This window comes from Phyllostomus discolor, chromosome 3 (genome assembly GCF_004126475.2).
Source record: "Phyllostomus discolor isolate MPI-MPIP mPhyDis1 chromosome 3, mPhyDis1.pri.v3, whole genome shotgun sequence".
In the NCBI taxonomy this organism is placed as follows: Eukaryota; Metazoa; Chordata; class Mammalia; order Chiroptera; family Phyllostomidae; genus Phyllostomus; species Phyllostomus discolor.
The window spans coordinates 61,792,552-61,811,939 of record NC_040905.2 but is presented as its reverse complement, the minus strand read 5'-3'; the positions used below and the strand labels follow the sequence as shown (position 1 = coordinate 61,811,939).

The following is a 19,388-nucleotide window of genomic DNA, read 5'->3' as shown; positions in this document are numbered from 1 at the left end:
ATTTTATGAGTCCAGTTTAGATGGTTGGAAAGCAAAAAATATATTTTGTATCCTGGCGTAATTAGAATGAAAGAAACCAAAATGATAGCACAGTACTTTCAAAGGATTTGGAAAGATATTAAATTCTATAGGACTTGAACTGAAAGCCTGAAGTTCTGTACTAAACTTAGATAAAGAAAAAGCACATTTAATTATACTAAGAAACACCAAGTTAAGAAGGAAGGAGGGCAATAGATTTCAGAAGAGAAAACTGTTATGAGGCCTTGATAATACTAAGTGTTGGATGTCTTTATTTTGAATCTTTTCTCACAGATGGAATGACTTTAATAGCATATAAAATATTATGATAGATGGAAAAACTGATTTTTTAACTATCCCAAATTTACCTCATTTGTTTTTATGCTCCTAAGTAAACACAAAGCTCACATTTTAAATTAATAGGCTTGCTTAAGCCCAACAATTTGGCATTTACATATGTCTTGGTATAGATAAAAACACATTTTGTGTGAAATATATTGCCTGCTTATTATTTATTTACCCTTTATCTTCAAAGTGCTTTGTTGTAAACCAGTTCTTCTCCCTTGCTTTGCTTTAAATCCCACTGAAAAGATGCACAGAATCTTTGTGTAAGGCCTTCTGCAGCATTATGGCACCCAACTGTGAGGAATGCCATGAAGTGCTATGATATTCTCTCACTTCTTCAAGCCAGATTGCCCCAGTCACCAACAAGGTTTCAGACCTGGAAGGGCTGCAGTGCTTGGTTAGGGTGAGCACTAACCCACCCAGGGACTTTTCAAGGAGGAACAGGAGGAAGGCTTTTCCTTCAGAGCTATGCTCATGTTAGCCTGGAGACTGGAAGCCTGTGAGAATAAAGCTTGGTAGAAATGAAGCAACACAGAGGACGGCCCATTGGTGAGGTCGAGAGAGGTTGCTCCCTGACAACTTTATTCAGCGTGTCACTTGAGTTCTGACTGAATAGAGAGTTACCTATTGTAGGAGTTCCATGTTGGTTCATGGACCAATAACTGTCTGTAATGAAGTTTTCATTTATTCATAGTGAAATAAGAAAAATCAGTTTCAAGGCAATGAGTTTTTCAGAGAACTAGCTTTGCAATCTGAAGGACTGCTCTTGCTTCTACAGACTGTATGCTTCCTACAGTTTGGATGTTAAAATGTCCTTTATGATAGCAGATATCTTTTTAATGTCCTCACTTGGTAGGAGACCTGTCCAGAAAGTGTCCAGCCACATGCTATGAAAAATAGAGACATTTACTGAAGAAGATACAAAATGCAAGAAACATGGTACCTAGGACAATGATGCCTCAGTCTACCTCAGTCTACCTCAGTCTACCCAGGGTGAGGGCACCCTGGGACCTCACACAGTTCTCCCAACCACAGCATGATGTTGCTTCTGCTCTGGTAGCAGAAGCCACAGAACAGATTTTGCCACAGCATGTTTCATGACAAGATCTTTCGTCAACATCTCAGACACAGTAGTGTTTGGAATCCCCAGATCATCTTCTAGTTCTTGCACTGTCAGTCAGTGATCTTTGTTGATTGCAGCCTGTACACCTTCAACATTTTTAGGCGTTTGCTTGATACAGACCTTCCAAAATGTGAATCACTTTCAACAGATTCTCAACCACCTTTGCAACATTTGTGTTGCACTTTCATTTGCACTGAATTCATTGTATCACACCTGAAAGACTTCGGAATCATCCAGAGTTTCTTCAGAGAAATGTTCAAGCTTAGCATAAAATTTGAGGTAGATTCATTGCTCTACTTGCTCAGTCATTTTGAATGCAACAGCCACACAGTACACATGCTCATTGAACAATATCTACCACTCCCATTGACTAGTACACTACTACTAGTGAAGTTGTCCTTGTTCATGCAAGTCCAGTCCATTCTCCTTGGCTGCCAGGTTACATGAATGTCACACAAACCATTCTCATTATATTAACAATTGCTGGGCTTTTTCTGGGCACACCTTGTAAGTTATGATTAGTAATGATAGCTGCTGTGATTCCCAAATATCAATGGATTAACCCAATCAAGTTCATGTCTTCCTCAAGTAAAATCTGAACATAGGGACTTTTACCCATGTTCACTCAGAGACCCAAGCTCCTTTTATCTTGTGGTTCTGCCCTCACCTAGGTCCCCAAAGTCTTCTCCATCCAGCAGACAAATGTAGAAAGAGAAGGAAGATTTCATGAGGGAGAGTTTCATTGGCCATGGCTGGAAGTGGAGCACATCACTTCTACTTTCCCATTTCATTGGCCAGAATTCACCATATGGCCAAACTTAATAGCAAATGAGGCTGAGAAATACAGGTTAGCTGTGTGCTCAGAAGAAAGGAGAAGTGAGATTAATGACAAATTACCTACCCCCTATAACATTTGGCAAAATTAAGTTTTAGGACTTCTGTCATATCTCCCCTTCTTCTTTGAAAATTTAGGTACTGCATAACATCCAAAAAATTGGTAACTGCTGATCTAGTTCATTTTCCTCATTTTATAAATAAGGAAATGAATTATAGAAATTTAAATGACTTGCCCAAGATAGCACAGCTGTAAAATGACACATATAAACTTACATAAACTAAAGCCAGGACGGACAGTTTTCACTAAGCCAGTCATTCAAATCATTCCCTTGTTATCTGTTTAGTTGCCTCCTCCTCCAAAAGATGTGTTGAAATCCCCCAATACTTAAGACTGTAACCTTGTTTGGAAATAAGATTGTTAAGAGGGTAATTCAGTTAAGTTTATTGAGGTGGGCCCTAATCCAAAATAATTGGTGCCCTTTTAAAGAGGAGGTATTTTCACGCAAAGGCAGACATCAATAGAAGGAAGGTGACATTAAGATGTAGAGAGAATACCATCTATGAGCCAAAGAATGCCTGAGGCTACCAGAAGCCAGGAGAAGAGTCATGAGACAGATTCTCTCTCAGAACACTCAGAAAGAACCAACCTTGCTGACAACTTGATTTTGGACTTTCAGAACTCAGAAACCATAAATTTCTGTTGATTAAGCCATTTAGTTAGTGGTACTTTGTTAAGGCTCTCCTAAGACAACTAATACATTCTTCACAATTTTTGGCCATGTGGGTGAACTTCTGCAATTATAAAGTACTACTGACAGTTTTTTTTTTCCAAGATGACTCACTTTTAAAATTTAAATAAATTTACTACCCTGAGTCTCTTGGCATATAGCTGACCCTGTCTGCCCATGTTTTCAGTCTGGGTGACAATGCCAACCTGAACCCCCTCCTAGGCATAGTACAGCAGAGGTTATGGGGCCTTGTTATGGGGAAAACAGCACAATGGCCATTCTGGTCCTGAGAGTCTTTTATTGCTGCACTCCATCAGAATCCCCTAGGTCCCTGAGTTTACCCAGGTGCTGAGGGCTCTGGGGGCCCTCCTGAGGAACCGGAAGTGCCAGAGGTAGTGCTGCCTACAGCAGGTGCTCCTGAATGGAATTCCTTACCCCTGCTTGTTTCAGATCATTCTATCCTCTCTTTGCAAGTGGGATTTTCAGCTATTAAAATATGAAATAATTTTTCTTGTATCAACTAATGTCATGCAGTACTTCTCATGTTACATGGCCCACACTTTGGGAAATAACTGCTTTAAACTGATAGCTCCCAGACAGATGTGGTTAGAAAATCTAACCACATACCATTGTTATGGGTATGAAGCTCCCTGAACCTCCCTTCTGGGACATCCTCACCTCTTCATTCCTTTATCCAGACACTTTAGTGCCCAACAGGGCCTTTTCCTTAACAAAATGTTTCCAGTCCCAATAAGACCACAGGAGCATCCTCCTCCTCTGGCCCCCAACCCCTCCTCTTCTCCCCATGTGAATCTTAGGGCAAGACTGAGCTGCTTCCCCTCAGTACCCTTGTCTTGGGTTATTGACTTCTCATTGCCTCATTATCATATAATCTCTATATCCACACACATGTTTTGTTCATTAGACATTTATCAAGAAGCAAGGGCATGATAGATGTGATAAATGAAGTCAAAATGGAAAAAATGCAGCACTATCTCCATCTACATTTTTTTGAAAGAATCAATACACATAAAGATGGAAAGTACTAAGAAAGTGGATAACCTGAGAATTGAAATAAGAAACCCCAAATGGGCTCAAACCTATTTCAGTATGTTAAGAATCCAAAGGGATTCTAATAATGATCCAGGAAACAGAAAGGTAAAGGTTGTATGTAAAGGGAGATTGCCTTAATCAAGTATAAAAATTGGAATAAAAATTGGAAATACAATAAAATCAAATTACTGTGTTCATATTCCCAACTGCTTGGATTATTGGATTTGTAGCATTGTTGGCCTCTTCCCTTTTCTGGAACATTTTCTTGTTTGTTGGCTATTCAATCAGGGATTTCTTTCTGCTGATCAAAGGTGTCTGTAAAGGTCAAGTGGGAAAGAATGTGGAATTCAAATGATGACTGGCCTCGGGTCTGCAGGCAGAGTTCACCTCACTCCCTTTGGGGAGGTTCAGAGGTGCCTCGAGCTTGTTCCCTCATTCCTAATGTCTGTGAGTCCACTTTAGATTGGAAATAGGCCTTTTTTAAAATGAAGAATCAGAATCTGTTGAAAGATACAGTATTCTATTTCATCTTCTGCAATTAATGCCATAGGGAAATATGGATTTTAAAAACCTGGCAGGTTTACTGTTTATTTATTTAAACTAAGATATTGAATATTTGAAATTGTTTGGGAAATTGGTAGAGCATTAAAATGCATACATTTAGTTTTAAAATAATTTAGGTGGTAGTGGCAAAGAATAAAAGCTAAGAGTTTTTGAACACTTATTTTATGCCAGATATTGTGACTTATCCATTGATTCATTCATCCATCCATTCATCCTTTCTTTATCATATAGGAGATATTTTGATGGTTCAAAATTTGAAAGGTACAGAAGAGTTCCCGGGGAGTCTCCTTCTGTCTTTGAGACTCTCACTTTCCCTCCTCAGAGGTCATCAAAGTTATACGGTCCTTGTGAGTCCTTACAGAAATATTTCATGCATATGAAAATGAATATCTTGTTCTTAAAAAACACAAAATAGTGGAAAGTTACTTTTGTTTTTGTAGTTTGCTTTTTCACTGAACAAGTTATCTTGAAGATCGTTTCATATATTTATTCCATAAAGAATTTTCTCATATTATATAGCTTTATAATTTTCTGTTGTATGAAGGTAAATTTTTTGAAAGTTACATTATTTTCATGTATTTAGGTTCTTTTAAAAAAAGCTTTTATTTATTTATTTTTAGAGTTGGTAGGAAGGGATAAAGAGAGGGAGAGAAACATGAATGTGTGGTTGCCTTTTGAGCACCCCCTACTGGGGACCTGGCCCACAACCCAGACATGTGCTCTGATTGGGAATTGAACTAGCTACCCTTTGGTTCACACGCTCAATCCGCTGAGCCATACCAGCCCTGGCTATTTAGGCTATTTCCAAACCTACACAGTTAGGTTATTTCTAAATCCTGTAGTGAACAGCCATGCATATAATGTCACTTCATAATTGTGTGAGGCTGTGTGAAAATTTCTTCAAGTGGAATTGCTTGTTCAAAGGAGAAGTGTATTACATGGATCGATGTTGCTATATGTCTCTCCTCAGATGCTGTACCAGTTTTCATTCCTACCAGCAGAGAGTAGTAGGGTTTACTATAATAATATTTTACAAATTAGTGTACAATATTATATTAGCTATATTAGTTTCAAGTGTACAATATCATGATTTGAAATTTTTATACCTTATAACTTGATCAGCTCACTAATTCTTGTAATCATTTGTCACCATGTAAACTTATCACAATATTATTGACTATATTCCCCTTCGCCTTTTTCATCTCTTTCTCTCCCCCTCTGGCAACCTTCCCTTTAACTTCTGTTTCTGTGAACACACACACACACACACACACACACACACACATTTGATCTATTGATGGATACCTAGCTATATCCCATGTCTTGACTTTTATAAATAATGATGCAATGTATTTAGGGGTGCATATATCTGTGTGAATTATTGGTTTTGTTTTACTTATTCTTTCCAACAATCCTATGAAGCTAGTATTATTACCCCATTTTACAGGTGAAGAAACAATTTCAAAGGAATAAAGTTATTTGACAAAGATGACACAGTTAATAGCAAACAGACTCAAGGTTTGAACACAGACTTGTCTGGCTGTCCATTTGCCTTTTTTTCTGTCACACTGTGCTCTTGTACCTTATTATGTGTATTGAATTATAGGCAGAAATTTCTTTACAAATGTTTATTAAATTCATATATTTGTAATAAAAATAACCAAGGTAGTATCAAACTTTAGCACCTAACTTTGAAAAATGCTTTCATATTTTAATTGTATGTTATAGACTCATGAAGATAGGTTACATATGTGAGCATTTTGACACCAATAAATAAAAAAGTAAAATACAAAAAATGTCATTGGGATTTTGATGGAAAGTGCATTAAATCATATATTGATTTAGGTAATACAGACATTTTAAACATGTTGATACTTCCAATCCACAAACACGGAATATTTTTCCATTTCATTGTCTTTTTAAATTTCTTTTCATAATGCTTGTAGTTTTCAGTGTATAGGTCCTTCACATCCTTGATTAAGTTTATTTCTAGGTATTTATCTCTTTTTGTTGCAATTGCAAAAGGATTTTTTTCATTTCTTTTTCTGAAATTTAATTGTTGGTGTATAGGAATGCAGTGGGTTTTGTGCATTGATTTTTTATTTTGCAACTTTATTGTATTTATTGTTTCTAATACTTTTTTTGGTAGTCTTTAGAGTTTTCTATGACAGAATCATGTCACTTGAAAAAAGTGATACTTTTACTTCTTTGTTCCCAATTTGGATGCCTTTTATTCCTTTCTCTTGCCCTATTGCTCAGGCTAAGACTTCCAGTACTATGTTGAATTGCATTGGTGAGGGTGGACATCCTTGTCTTGTTCCTGATCTTAGAGGAAAAGCTCTCAGTTTTTCACCATTATGTGTGATATTAGCTGGAACAAAACATCATTAAGTTTGTATGGATCCACAAAAGACCTCAAACAGCCAAAGCAATCCTTAGAAAAAAGAACTAAGCCAGAGGTATCACACACCCTCCTTCAAATTATACTACAAAATGATGATAATCAAATCAGTGTGATATTGGCAGGAAAACAGACACACAGATCAATGGAACAGAATTGAGAGTTCAAAAATAAACCCCTGAGGTCATACAGTGACTTACTTATAGAATGGGACCTAGGTCAACTTTCAACTATTTTGCACTATTTTACAGATGAGGAGTGCCTGAGGCTGACCCTGCCTAGAGCTCCAGTAGCAGAAAACAGGCAGGAAACAAGCACGTGCACCCATTGCTTATCTCATTAGACAGTGATGATCCTCGGGCCTTTGAGTCAGGATAAGCCGTCACATGTGAGTTCACAATGCTGTTTAATCAAGGATTTTTTTAATTAGATGTATATAGCTTTTGTTTTCCCTACAAAAAGTGACAACGCTCCTAAAAATTGAGGGCTGAGAGGCCATAGTTACAGTGTAAATTATAAGAAATAGTCAAGTTCTGGAGACCATGTAAGACTACAACCTCCTTAAGGCATAAATTGATTGTTCCTTTTTGAAATGAATACTTGATACATAAAATGAATGTAAATAATGTGTATGTATATTATAAAACATTATAATAGAACCAACACCTGAGGACCTACTGCCTAACCCTGATATCTAACACCACCCATACTGTAGCTGAGCAAACGTGGACCTCTTCACATGGTGCCGTGGTGCCTTGGTGCATGACCCAAAAATCAGTGTTGAGACAAACAGGTTTTCATTTACAAGATTCCATCCTTGGCAGGGCTGAGAGCACCTGTGCTCCAAGCCCTGTTCTCTCATGAGACCCAGCACTCCCCTTGCTCCCCACCAGGCTGTAAGCCAAAACCAAGCCCAATAGCTCCCCATCTCCTTATCTTAAGCCAGCTGCACAAGCTGATCTCTATCATCTGGCAGCAGTTCTCCCTTTTAGGGTCTGGAGTACGTTGTCCTCAGCCTCTGTGGAATAGTCCAGGAAAGCATGTGCTGTGTTGCACTGGATCATGGTGAAGTCCAATAAGGGCACAAGTGCCAAGAAAGTGGCCTCTCTGTAAGTCCCAAGTCCCAAGAGTCCATACAGAGTCTGGGTCTGCGAGGTAGCAGGTCAGCATCTTGCAAGGCAGGGTCTTTGATGGCTCCAGAGTCAGCAAGAGCAGGCATAATCAGAGCAGCAGCATGCCATTCTGCCCCATACTACGCCAGGCCACAGGGCTGAATCCTGACTACAAATTGCCTAGCTGCTACATCATGGCTCTTTCTCCTCTACATGTACTCTTCCCACATGGCCCCTATCTCATTACAGGCAGCAAGTCTGAATCTCTCACAGGGCTGCCCTCTTCACTACAGACCAGCACAGCTATTACCTACTCTCTCAGCCCTCTTTACCCACCCTTACTTTAAATTCTGACCTGGAGCTTCTGAACATGACCTCCTATGTGGCTCTGCCCACAATGAGCTACATTTGCCAGTATCCTGTATCTTTTACCTTCTGTCAGCTGCCATTTCCAGTCAGGGCAAGCATGATTCAGTGACCAGGGACCTCTGCTTTTTGGTTCTTGCTCAGACACCGTACAAAACCCTGGCTGCATCGAGAGTCACCATACATTCTGGAAGTCATGTACACACCTTTTGCACCTTTTGCACCTTTTGCCCCCAAGGTGGCAGTACCGCTTCTCTTCAGGGGAGGCACAGCTAACCACTTGCCATTGTAATGCAAAGTATCTTAATTGCCCTACATCTGCTTCCCCCATCCCCCAGCCAAGGGCTCTGGGGTTTCCTGGGGATTCCCCCCTCACTGTGCACCCTGTTTCTATACCATTGCAGCTACCTGCATATTCCTCACCCGTCCGATCTCTCTACCTTCCCCAGAGGCAGCACCATTCTGAAGTTTGTGGGTTTTAAAATCAATTAGACCACATGTATATATCCTATTACTAAACAATACGTGATTTAGTTTTGAGGGAGTTTCACAATTCCTGGAACATTACACAAGCTTAATAAACATTTGTTGAAAGAATGAATAGATGAATGAATGAATGAATGAATGACAAACAAGTAAGCTCAATTTATTCTCTTTTGCCTGCCATTGAAACTAGCAAATATGTGGGGCATTACCCCTAAAACCTCTTTTCTGAACAGTGCTCTTTCACACTTTGAAATGTATATTGCTGTTAATTACAATATAAGACATTTTTATTATTAACAACCACTAAGACTATAAAGGTGGGACTCTTCACACTTTGTAGTTGTGAAGATGAACATTGCTTAGAACTGGGATGTCTTAGAGGATTCCAGGATCTGTTAAAAAATAAAAGGACTTTATATTTTATGTCTAACAGAACTTTTTTTTGTAAAAATATAAATATTTAAGTTAATCATATTATTACATTTCCCCAACGAAATGGCTAGATATACCGTAAATATACCAAATACATCAAATACAAAATTTGTCAAAAAGGAAAGTTCAGAAAAAGCCTAAATCTGTACTGAATATTAGGTCATTGGCAAGTGTGACTAATTTTATCCCATTGTCATGGTATGCTCTTAAGCCAACAAGCTAATCAGAGAATGTACTTTCACTTTGTTGTATCAAGAACTGAGATGACTGTGTTTATTTCAAGGTCTTGGTTTAAAATGCAAACTCATCAACCAGCAGCACTGTAATTAAGTCCTCAAGAAGTAAAAAGTTCTTTTAAAAAATGGTGTAGCACAGATTGTTCTAACAAGTTAGAAATAAGCAAGATGAGTTATATGTTTACAGCTAAAATCAAAACATCCTAAGGAGGTACCCCAGGCAATTCAGGACTTTAAGGCTATTAAACATTTAGCAGGCATTTTTCTTGTACTGTTTAAATGCAAAAAACCCCCCAAACATTTGAAATATGGTTCTCAGGAAATGCTCATGATAAATATCAAAGAGGAAGGTGGATACAAAACAATAATAAAATCACAATAACTGCATTTAACATTTACTGAGTACTAATTATTTTAATAGCCTGCCATTATTTTAATTATTATTTCATTTTATTTTATCCTCAACTAGGTAGTATTATTAACCTCATTTTACAGATGAATAAATAGGAATAGAAATGTTAAGTAGCCTACCCAAACTCCTACAGGTGCTAAATGATTGTCAGAAATTAAACCCTGTAATATTGTTGGCAAAACCAATGGCCCCAAATTTAGCATCTTAACCAATACAAATTTATTATCTTATATTTCTATAGGTCACATGTCTGATAAGGGTCCCAAGGGGTTAAAATCAAGGTTGAGCAGGTCAGCATTCCTTTCTGGAAGCTCTAGGGGGGTATTCCTTGCCTTGCCTTTTCCAGCTTCTAGAGACTGCCTGCTTCCTTGGCTCGTGGCTCCCTTCCTACAGCTTCAAAGGCAGCAAAAGCAAGTTGTATCCTTTCCATGTTACATCACTCTCACCTCCTCACTTGCCTCCCTTATATGCTTTTAAAGGGTCCTTGCAATAACATTGCTCCCCTGTGTAATTCAGGATGCTATCACTATTGGAAGGTCAGCTGATGAGGAACGTTAATTCCATCAGCAACTTCAACTTTCCTTTGCCATGTAAGAGAATGTAGTCACAGTTTCCAGCATTGAGACATGGATTTTTATGGCAGGGGGTAGGGCACAATTCTGGATAATACAAAAAGTCTTATTCCAAAGATCATGACCTTAACAGTTTCACTCTACTAGTGGCACGCAGAAATGTTAGCATTTATAATTTCGGAAAACCTGGTTTGCACCTTTTTGGTTATACATGGTCCGAAGTAAATATATCTTAAGAGAAAAACTGTTTGAAAAAATTAACTTGGTATTGTTAACTCAGTGTTAAGGGACATCCTTAGAAATGTTACTTTACTTAGAAATGCTGCTTTGTTGTAGGCATCTAAGCATTAACTGTTTTCAGAATGCAGACCATTAAGTAGATGGATGGATCTGTCACATTGAATAGAAAGCCTGGGGCAGCAGCCAGGTTCTGCTGGGAGAGAATGGCCAGTCTGTTCACCTGAGCAAGAGAACTTGTACATGACTGAGTTATAGAGGATCCGGCTCTGTACCTGGACCGAATCCTCTCCCTGGAGCTCCCGTGGAACTCTAACCCAGCTTGTATAGTACATTTCTTTCTACAAGTTTGTTCTCTCCCTCACCCTGCTATGACTTCATAACACATATTTATCTTCATTTCCTTCTGCTTCACTGTGGAAGGGCAGGCCAAGACAAGCATAAAGAATAGTCTGTTGGACACAGTCCAGGAGTTTGTGAGTCTCTAAGACCTGTGTATTGGTAAGTTTTCTTCTCCATGTCCTTTTTGTTCTGTTCTCATAACCTCATGAGCTATTTTTTCTTCCAGTAATGGATCTTGGCTTTCTTCCTCTTCTCTTCTAGGGTGGCTGTCGCCACCTGATACTTCCAGCCAACCTTGTGGCATCCCAGAGAGGCAAATTTTGCATAGTCTGTAGGTGCACAACCTGGAGGGCGGCAGGAAGCACTGCTGCTTTGTTTCCATCACAGGGCAAAGGGGTCCCATCAAACACCTTGAGGTGTTCCAGGGCAGCCTAGCTTCTCTGGGTCTTGTGGGTCAGCACACCTTGAATGCTCTGTCCTTGTTTTTGTAGCAATTGCCAGACATGTTGATGCCCTTACAGCATATGACCACCACCTTCTGGCTCAGCAGTACCTGCTTGATCATCATGGCCACTGGGTGGGCAGGAGATGGCATCTGTCATCCAGCAGTAGGACCTACCCCTCTGCCACTTTTGGCAGCCACCTGGGAAAGCCACGTGTTTATTCTGTTGTGGTGCTAGAGGTCAGAAGTCTGAACTGAATCTTATGGGACTAGAATAAAAAAATGTATAGGGCTGTGTTTCTTCTGAAGCTATAATTATTGCAGACTTTATGAAGCACATTGCTCCAAGTGGTAAAAAGAATTCATGTTTTCCCTTTTCATTATATTTGTCATAAGTTGTTTGGAAAGAAAACCATTTTTATAGAAACTAACTGCTGTATTGGATTTGATTTGCTGAACAATTTTTGTAGTTGTTTACCAGTTCCTAAAAAGTGAGAATTTACCAAGGCTGTCCTTGCCTTTGGTTTGCCTAGATTGGAAAGTGTTTTTCATTCTTTACTTTTGATTAAAAGATTAATAGGTAATTGGTGGCAATGGGTGGATGTCTGAAATATAACTAGTAGTGGTGAGATTGGACCCAGGTTCACTGTCATGGACCTTCTCAGGAATATAGATATAACAATTTAAAAATCTTTTGATATTTCTTGTGGATGATTATTGAATTGACTTGAATCCAGCACACCTTGACAATTCAATACATTTCTCAAAACATTAATACTACCCAATTCTTTAAAAAATTTTTAATTGTATTTCTTAACCATATACTATGTCATACATTATGCCTAGAGTTTTAATAACGAAAAAAGAGGACCCAGTTCTTTCCCTTTGACATTAATTGAGGGTACTTTTTTGTTCAATTTAAAATCAATATTACTTGCATTAGGCTTGGAGTCTATTTCTCCTCAAGGCAAGTATCTTTGGATAAATGAGTTACTGTAAATGGAGCAAGTTTTTATAAGTCAGTTCTGCATACTTTAAATTTTTTTATTGTAATAAGTTACACATAACATATAATTTATTATTTTTACCATTTTAATTATACAATTCAGTGGCATTCGGTACGCTTGCAGTGTTGTGTGACCATCAGCACTATGTAGTTTCAGAACAGTTTTGTCCCCACAAAAGGAAACTCTGTACCCATGAAGCAGTCACTCCCTGGATCCCAGGCCCTGACAACAATTAATCTGGTATCTGTCTCTGTGGATATTCTTATTCTGGCTATTTCATATAAATTAAATCATATAATATGTAGCCTTTCACATCTAGCTTACTTCACTCAGTATAATGGTTTTAAAGTACATCCATGTTGAAGTTCATATCAATATGTCAGTCTTTCTATGGTTGAATAATGTTCCATTGTTTGTATATACCACATTTTGTTTGTACATTCATTTATTGATGGACATTTGGTTGTTTCCACCTTTTGCCTATCATGAGTAATTCTGCTATGAACATTGGTGTACAGATATCTGTTCAAGTCCCTCCTTTTAATTCTTTTGTATATATATTTAGGGATAAAATTGCTGAATCACATGGTAGTTCTATGCTTAACCATTTAATAAACCACCAAACTGTTTCCACAGTGAATATACCATTTTATATTCCCACTAGTAATGCACAAAGGCTCTAGTTTTTCTATATCCTTGCCAACCCTTGTCGTTTACCATGATTTTGATTATAGCCATCCTAGTAAGTATGAAGTGCTAAATTTATGTGGCTTTTCATTGAAGATAAATTTACTTTCCCTTCCACCCTGAACTAGAGCATTGCAAATGGTAAAGCAAAGGCTCAGGTCATGTGAGTGGCTTCATGTAACTGAAAAGCTATCTAGGTATCAGGGCCAGTAAAGATAAATCTGAAATATTCCATCAGGACCAGATTGTCCAGAGCCTTGAATATTAAGCAGAGGCCCTTCAGGAGGTGACAGGCAGTTTTTAAAAGCAGAAATGCATAATGGAAGTTTGGGAATTAGAACAGTGAAAGACACCATGATGTGGGCTGAACTGGGAAGTACAGAGGCTGGGAATGATTACTCCATTGTTGAGGCAGTTCCTAGGGCTCTAAATATATTAATCACCCATGTATTACCAGATAGCACCTGATAATTTATCAAATTAGCCCCAAATGGTGGATTATTCCTGCATTCCAAAAGAGTGTCACACCATCCCTAGTTTGGTAGAGGGAAACAGATTTGGAAATATTTTAGACTGTAAACAATTTTAAGAAGTGCAGAATTCTTGAATTCTAAGTAGGAATCTCCTTTGAGCTGATGTATACTTGTGTTCTGGAGAATGTGGTGAAAGACATGACTCAACCCAAACCCTGATCAAGCAATTACCTTCTTGAGTATGTTTTCTGTTTTTTAAATGGGTATATTACCTATTTCATTGTGTTGCTGGGAAAATAACTGAGATTATGCATGTAAAGAGATTATGGGGGTAAAGCACACAGCAGAGAGCCTGGCACATAGCTGGTGCTCAGGACTTGTACTACAAAGCCAAAGGTACTTGGACCACCCCCTTTCTTAAGCGACTGCCTAGATTATGGTTCAGGGCAAGTTCTGTAAGAGTAGGAATCACCCTGGAATGTATGAGAAAGATATGAGAGAGAAGGAGGTAAAGAGGGAAAAGGAGAAGAGAAGAGAGGGGAGGGGGGACAGAGCCACATCTTGGTCTAGAGAAAACCTGGGAACAGAGAGTAGGCTGATGGGACCTGATTCAAGTCCCTGGTATTCGCCTTAAATTTGGCTCCTTTTTCATTGACATTAACTGACATTAAGTAATCTGTCAGCTGAAATGATTTGCAGATTATCTATAGTCTGATTTTTGTTTCATTGGGAAATTAAATCCTTGCCCGACCGGGACTGCAATTTATTCTCAGAGCAGATACGCAGTGGTAGGCAGTGGGCTGCAGAAGCGTGTAGCACATAGCTGGGCCTCTGTCCAGCTCGGATCTCCTCTCTGAGAGAAAGAAGTAAACAACATAAGCAAGATAGAACACCATCCCTTGCTGCTGGGAGGTGGTGGGGATATTTTTAACTCTTGGAAGTGATGATTTGCCTAATATTTCTAACTATGTATTTGCCAGAAAACAAGACACCAAGGGGATTTGGAAATGCAGCCCCTCGTGCCAGAGTGTAGTACCCTCAGCTTCAGCCTGGCATGCCAGCTACTGGCTGGGGGTGGTGGCCAATACTATTCAAGTGGTGCTGTTATTAATTATCCTTTCCAAGAGAAATTCCCTATGATTAACAATATTAGCGGCTATCATTGGGCAACTGTTAGGCTTGGCTTTTACATTTAATATTCATAACAACTAAATGAAGTAGGCAAATAAACTGGGACTGAGAAAAATTAATTGGCTTGAACATATCCATGTAGCTACAGTCATGGAAAGGAAAACGTGCTATTGGAAAAGATGACTACCATCACGCATTAGCATTCCAACATAGCAATATAATTCATTTAAGGGGAAGAGAGCTCGTTTTTGGTTATGTAAAGGAGCCAACAACTAGCCTAAGGCAAATTTCGAGAAATGGAGTGGCTCTGCATAATAAAGTAACATGAATTTTTAGGTTGATCACTAGCAACTGGAGAGGACAGAATTTCAGGAAGGGAGAGGAGTGAACAGAAAGGAGAGACTGTGTGGAGGTCCAGTACGGCCAAGTACCCAGTAGCAAGTCAGAATCTGAGGAAGAATAGACCATCTGGTTAGGAATAGTTAAAGCATTTTTAGGGACAGTGAGATCTGCTTTGAATTAAAGCTGTATTTTGCACTGCGCTGGATTATTCTTGGTTGCAGTCAAAACTTAGTAAATCTTTGTTACACTTAAGGGTCTTGTATTGATAGCACTTCGGTTGTGTGGTCCATGTTTAGGGTGAAGTGGGGGAGAGAAAGAAGAGCAGTTAATGGAGAAAAGATATGAGTGGGGGCTGAGAACCGAACTCAGAGCAAGAAGGTAGAGCAAGAAAGAACAGAAATGTGAAGGTCCCTTCTCCTACAATTCTCAGAAACATTGGGGAGGTACAGGACCTCTCTCAGAGTATGTGATTTTATTTAAATAATTAAAGGAAGTCTAATCCCAGAAAGTGAGAGTCTTCAGGATTTTTGACCATATTAGTGTGTGACAGAAGAATCTTGAGGCCAGCTCTACCCCAAAGCCCAGTTCCTTCCTGGTTACTCACTGCCCTGGCCTGTGCTGACAGGATAAAAGGCAGGAGATTCATTTGCACAGTCTCATCTTCTGTATTGATGCCTTAGGCTGGAATGGACCCCACACCGTGAGATCTAAATGTTGAGCCACTGTGTTATCAACACTCTGCTAAGTGATGTTTACATCGTGGTGAACAAAATGGATATGGTCCCTGACCTCCTGGTCCCTGCCTCCCAGAATTTAAAGTCTAACAAAATGTTTTAAATTATAAAATTTTGAGCAATAATAATGAATTCAACCTGCCTTTTAAGATAGAGCTAGAAATTAAGCCATGGATTTCTCACAAGCATTTTTCATACTAAGTATAGCGGAATGTTATATTTAAATTTTCATGGAAAAGAAGGGTGTTAATCCTGACATCAGAAAAAAATAAAGCAAAATCCCTCAAAAGATAGGAGAAAAAAGAAAAAAAAGGTATAGTCCACAATTGAAGAAGTCCAGGGAACTCAAGCAGATATTAACATTAGCATGCTGGCATTCAGGGAGATGACGAGACTGGTGTCATTGAATTAATTCCCCTGTGGTGTTTGTGATTCAGAAAAGAACTGCAAAGGATGCTGGTTGGGATTGATTATGTCAGCAGGCAAACTGTACCATCTTACATTAAGGCCAGTTGACATCTGGCCCAACTGGGCCATACCTGCCCATTCTCTTTCCTGCTGGGTTCGCTCTCTGAAATCCTTGTTTGGACCCCCAGCCACTGCTCCTCTTTTTCCTTTGTCACTTCCTGGGAGTAGTTCAGAAGATGCTGAACTTTCTCGCTGGCCTTTGTCCTCTCCTCAGGCCTCTCACAAGCCAAACTGGCTTCTCCAAAAAAAAATGATGCTAATTTATTTAAGGCAAGTAACAAACCTGAGGGGACTCAGTGATCTTATAGACAGTTAAATGTATTAGAAGCTCTGAGTCATTTTCTTCTTATACTTAATTTGACTAAAATGCAATTAGTATAGAATACACATCAAGACTGTAGTGATATATATTTTAGTCTCACTTCTCTGGAACCATTTCATTGGGTTAAAATACTTTGCTGAGGTATTGAGAATTCTAGCTCTTAAGAGCTAGAAACATTTATTTCCTGGTAAGTGTTTTGGATTATTCAGATAAATTTAGCACTTAATGAGATTTGCTCAGGCAGTTGTAATTTACCTCTAAATGTGCTGTGCTTTGTTAGAATCAGGAAAAGCTTGTTTCAGCAAAGGGGGAATAATTATCTGTAAAGTATGAAGCAGGCACTAGTGATTACGGAGGACATTTTTTTTTAAGGTAGGGAGATGGAATAGTGTCTTATATGTGTTTGCTTCTCATGTTTGTTGACTTATATTGATTGAACTTACATTCCAAAAGAAGGGACCAACCAAAGAATTATGCTTATAACAATGGATTTAGTCTTTTGATCTTCAAAGAATATACTCCAGAAACAATAGTCCTATGGGCTCAGAACACATCTTCTGTCTCAGAGAAATAACTTTCTCATTAATCTGTTTTGGGCATTTTCCATGAACTGTGACTTAAAAATATTTTATTATGCACTTGACTTTATAGAGAAAACAACTCAGGGAACATAACACTTTATTTCACTAAATTAACTTCTGACTACATTAGCTTAGATATTAATGTTTTTCTTAGTTATACTTTATTTCCTTTTACTTTTAAAAGTTCTTCTAATTTGTATTATCATCTTTTGTTTTATACATCCTTCAAAGTGATCGATTATTTTTTTGTTGAAAGCAGACTTTAAATAAACAGTAATGATTTTAAAAGCATATAAATTATATATTTTACAGTTACTTTGAAAACAAACACTGTTTTGTTACATATGTCCATTTACAATATTAGCATAGCTTACAGATTTGTGATTTTAATGGAAATACTGCATTTCACCAGTTGACGTATCATTATTTGTTAACCATCTTACTCCTTCTCACAGTAAAGCACAGCTGTGGTACACAGGTTGGGGAAAAGAGTGACGATCATCCCCATTAAAGGTGTTATCAGGCACGTTTAATTTTAATTATGTACCTGAACATCTTTTCATGATGTCCTCAAAAGCAGAGTCAGCATGTATACATCTTCAGCAAAAGAAAGTAAAATGTTCGTGTTCATGTTCCCCTAGGTAGGAAAAAATCCTGTTTCATCTGATAAAACACAGACATGAAGTGGTATAATAGTAATGCAGGAAAAAAACCTGAAGGATAAAAGTACAGTAAAACTCTTGGGATTTTTGTTAAGGAAAAACTACCACACACTTAAAATTGAACTGGGGCACTTGATCTTAGAGTGAAAATTTGTGGAACTTTTAATACTCTTGAGAAAAAGATATGGCTTATTTATCTTCCCTGGAATATATTTAAATTTCTTGATGATCTATGGTAAATAAACATAGGAAAGTTTTTAAAGGGTATGAAAATTATTTGGGAATTTTTATCATTGAGAAATCTTCATGCAAGAAAGTACAGACTTAATTTTTAACTCCACATAGCTTTGCTTCATTCATTGTTTTTATTGTAACAACCATCAACATTGTCTTTGTGTTGCTATGCAGAACTACTGCATGGTTTCAGATTAAATGTGGGAAAAGTGCTGCCCTGCACCTGAGAACATGATATAATTTAAGGTCAGGAAGGGGGGTTTTGCAGGTGAAAAGAGCACTTATTTCAAGGTCAATTGTCAGCTCTGTGAAATCAATAGTGAAGGACTAGGATGGCCATCTCCTTTTAAACTGAGGTGTCTGGCACTTATAAAGCAAAAGGCTGAGACACAGCCAAAGGGAGGCCTGAGGGAGAGATCACCTTTGTGCCCAGCAGGAAAAAATTCCGTGCTTGTTTTCATAATGATCATCCCTTTTAAAAGTAATTTTGGCATCAGGGACTGGGAGAGGCTAACACTGTGATAGAAAAGCATTCCATATCTCATTATATTAATTTTTTCATTAATGCTCAAGTGACTATTCCAAGTTTGAACTTATAAAATAGTCAGTGGTATTTGTAGTCTATTTTCCAACCAAATGCCTACAGTTAGAAGAAAAGCTTCTAGAGCTTTCTAGACCATGGAGAGAAAGACCATCTCTCCCCAGTAGGCGTCCAGAGGGAGACCCAGGGACTCAGATAAGGCCACTCTTTCCCAACATCTAGGTCTCCACCAGCAGGAATAAAGAAGGGGCCCACTTTCTTTCTATCCCCCTTTCTACCCAGTGTTTTCATACCTCCTCAACACTCCCTGTCTTTCCACTCTGCCATTTAACTGTGTGAAAGAATCACTTTGGGAGCTTGTTCCAAAGGTAGATGCCTAGTTCTCTCTGAGGTCACTGACTGGGAATTTCAGGGGGTGGCCTCTGGAATCTGCAGGTTTATCCAGCTCCCTGGGTGATTCTTAGGCACACTGAAGTTTGAGAACCGCTGTTCCCGGAGTC

General features: G+C 38.5%; 1 pseudogene; it reads right to left on the bottom strand.

Annotated features, from left to right (window-relative positions):
* Nucleotides 1–11,333: 11,333 nt before the first annotated feature.
* On the bottom strand, nucleotides 11,334–11,909 carry LOC114493996 (annotated as a pseudogene).
* Nucleotides 11,910–19,388: the final 7,479 nt, after the last annotated feature.